Source organism: Geotrypetes seraphini, chromosome 4 (assembly GCF_902459505.1).
Source record: "Geotrypetes seraphini chromosome 4, aGeoSer1.1, whole genome shotgun sequence".
Lineage (NCBI taxonomy): Eukaryota > Metazoa > Chordata > Amphibia > Gymnophiona > Dermophiidae > Geotrypetes > Geotrypetes seraphini.
Genome location: NC_047087.1, coordinates 92,710,389 through 92,713,743, shown reverse-complemented (window position 1 = coordinate 92,713,743; position 3,355 = coordinate 92,710,389). Strand labels below are relative to the sequence as shown.

The 3,355-nt window shown below is 40.1% G+C and overlaps 1 pseudogene; it reads left to right on the top strand.

The window, feature by feature from the left end:
- Nucleotides 1-965: 965 nt before the first annotated feature.
- LOC117360181 lies at nucleotides 966-1,094 on the top strand (annotated as a pseudogene).
- The last annotated feature ends 2,261 nt before the right edge of the window (nucleotides 1,095-3,355 follow it).

The window sequence follows — 3,355 nt, the reverse complement described above, 5'->3', positions numbered from 1 at the left end:
CCCGACCCCGGGAACCGGCTTTATTGCTCCCCCGAGGCCACCGGCGCTGCTCCCTCACTTCGAGATCGCCTCCTCCCCCCACTGACCGGCCCCAACCTTACCCGTGCGTCGCCGGCATTGAAAGTACCTGCCACTGGTTCTCTGCTGGGCTCTCCGAGATTCTCATGAGTCACTTTCAACATCGGCGGTGCACGGGTAAGGACAGGGCTGGACAGTGGGGAGGAGGAGGCGATCACGAAGGGAGGGAGCAGCGCCGGTGGCCTCGGGGGAGCAACAAAGCCGGTTCCCAGGGTTGGGTGTCGGGTCGGCTCGAAGGTCGGGTCGGGTGTCGGCTCTGGTGTTGGGTCGGAGAGATGTACCTACCGATATTCAGTTAGTGGAACAAATCATCCGAGTTGCCATTATGGCCTATGGGGAAAGTTGCTTTCACATTCGAGCACTTTGGATTGCGAGCATGCTTCTGGAACGAATTATGCTCGCAAACCAAGGTACCACTGTATATACATTATTTTTCCTAAGTAACACGACCACTTCAGAGTAAGAATGCAGCGAACTGGGAAGAGATGTCTTCCTCTATTTCACACTGTTGGTCAGAGACTAGAATGATATTTCTCAAGAAGTGAAACATTTGCCCACTACTCACAGAAACTCAAGCCTTCAGAAGCTTCAGGAAACTATCTCACTGCAGTGAAACAGATTATTATCTTTCCTATTTTAACAACAAGAATAGTTTCAGCTGGATTTGACAATGTGCAGAGCGTCACCTCAGTGCTGTTATGTTCTTATGTGTCTCCCATTCGGAATTTAAAATTTTAAACTTTGACTTTATTTATTGTCTCCTCCCCTAACAATAACTTTATGCAAACATTGTGAAGAAGGATGTTACCCTCTTTACCTAATCCTCAAGGGTATAACTAGACTAAAAAATAGACATTATTGATACATCCATTTACCATTGAATGTCTACTAAGGGCTTCTGCTGTGTTTAGCACGCGGGTTGATCCGATTTTCAGATCTTTCTGCGTGGAATCAACATCGAGAGATTTCGGAAGCATAATTTTTGCAGCTGGGGCTGTCAGTGATCTCATGTCCGGGTATTAAAAAAAAAAAAAGAATGTCTACTAATCCTGTGCTTAATATAAAATATATATTTATTGATTACTTCCCAAATTCTGCTCTCCTCCAAGCTCTTATCATTAGAACAGCTGGAGCTTGTACTTTGTCCTCTTTGCCAGCAGCTCTATTCATATCACTTTGCTTCACATTTCCCTTAAGGTTCAATGTGTTGCTTACCCCTAGGTCATTTGACAGCTGCTCAGTTTGTTTTATAGATCTGACAACCAGGATCCAAACCTTCCCACTTGTTCAGGCTCATGTTATTTCACTCAGTAAAGGATATTATTTTTCTACAATTTCTCTCCTACAGTCTAGAGCAGTTGCCACGCCAGTTCACATGAGTGCACAGAAATAAAGGTTAACGAAGAAACAAACAGTATAAGGTGATGCCTATTTATTGGACTGACTTTCACACAGCGTATGACCAAGGCATAAAATGTTCATTTCTAGCACATGCATTTCTATTAGAAAGCAACCTAAGCTTCTATCACAGGGCATTTTATGCATGACAGCCAAGTCTGGCAGGTAACTCAGTTGTGTAATTTAGTATAATTCACCCGTTCTTTTTTTATATAAAGGACAAGTCTAAAGATGAAAAATTACTTAAATGATGCTTTTTGTTTTCTGGCTACCCATATATTTCAATTTTTCATGATCTTCACGTACGTTTCTAGATACAAGAGGGGCCAGGAAATAGAGGACAACAAAGCAAGCCTGAAGGTTTCATCAGACCAATGGGAAACAGCAGTGGTATAGCTGTAAGCATCTGAGTCATACCTCAAGTGTTACCCATTGCAAGGAAAGTTACAGTATATATTACACTGCAAATGTCTTAGGTGCAGAAGGTACCCTGGAATAATTAAAATTCTGTAGGTTTGCTTTGAGTAAATCAAACATCCTTCACTGGGATTTGCAAACAATTTGATGTATGCTTGATATAAATCTATTATTATAATCATTTACTCTCATGGCCTTTAAGTATTGAATTAAGAACACAGATGATTACATTCTTTGCTATATGCTAGAGATAACATTGCTAAGATGAAAATTTCTATTTAGCATTTCTGTCATAAACCACTGCCTGAAAATATTTGAGACACCATGAATTGTATTGCTTATCGTCCAATAAAAAAATACAAATGAAACCTTCATTGTAGTTGAAATAGATTGATCCAGTAATATAATGCAATATACTCTCTTTTTTTTTTTTCCAAAGCACATAAAAATATCCATTTGTTAGTGCATAAGAAATGTAACCATATACTGAGTGGGGATTATCTCCTATGTTATTTCTGCAATAATTTCCAACAGCAAAGGCATTTATATGGCAAATTTTGCTTGTGCAAAAAAATAAGAGCATACTAATTAGTAATTTACAGTCAGGAAATGTCTCCCTGAAAATTATTCTCCTTTGTGTCATAACTTGACATAGAACATTATGGGAGAGTGATTCTGCACAGACATCATCAGTTGCAGGTACTTCCTGTAATGGCCTCTTTGGCAGCTAGAAAGAATGCATGATCTCCATGTATGGTGGTTATGTTTATTTATGACTGTCTTGATTTTGTAATGTACATTGCTGTTTTATGACTGTGTTTATTTATGCTGTATGTCACTTTGGTATGTAAGGAACCAGCATCTGCTAAATGAAATCAATGAAATCGTTTGGAAAATCCACTGCTTATTCCTGGGGTGAGTAGCATAAGAGCTGTTTTACTCTTTGATCTGGATTGGCCACTCTTGGAGATAGGATACTGAGCTTCATGGACCTTCAGTCTATCCTAGTTTGTTCTTATGTTAAATTAAATATGATGGCCTTTACTATAATCCTGGGCTCTGACATGGTGACTAATATGACTATCATCCTTGACTCTAATATGGTGGACTAAGGGGGGAATTTAAAAAAGGGTGTTAAGTGCACTAGCATGTGCAAATGCATTAGCGTGCACTAACTGCTAAAGACACCCCAGCCCTTCTGCACTAATGGCTAATGCCTCAGGCAATTTCCTATCTGATCTTTACACTTGGTTAGCAGATACGCTATGCAGAGGGGAATTTCCCACAGGAAGTGGCCACATCATCATCAAACTCATCACAAAAAAACAAGGAAAAAAACTACCTCAGAGCCTGGCAATGACAGACCCATCACACTAATCCCATTATTCATAAAACTCATGGAGGGGATAGTCCAAATGCAACTAACGAATCACCTAGATCAATTTCATAACATAACATAAAA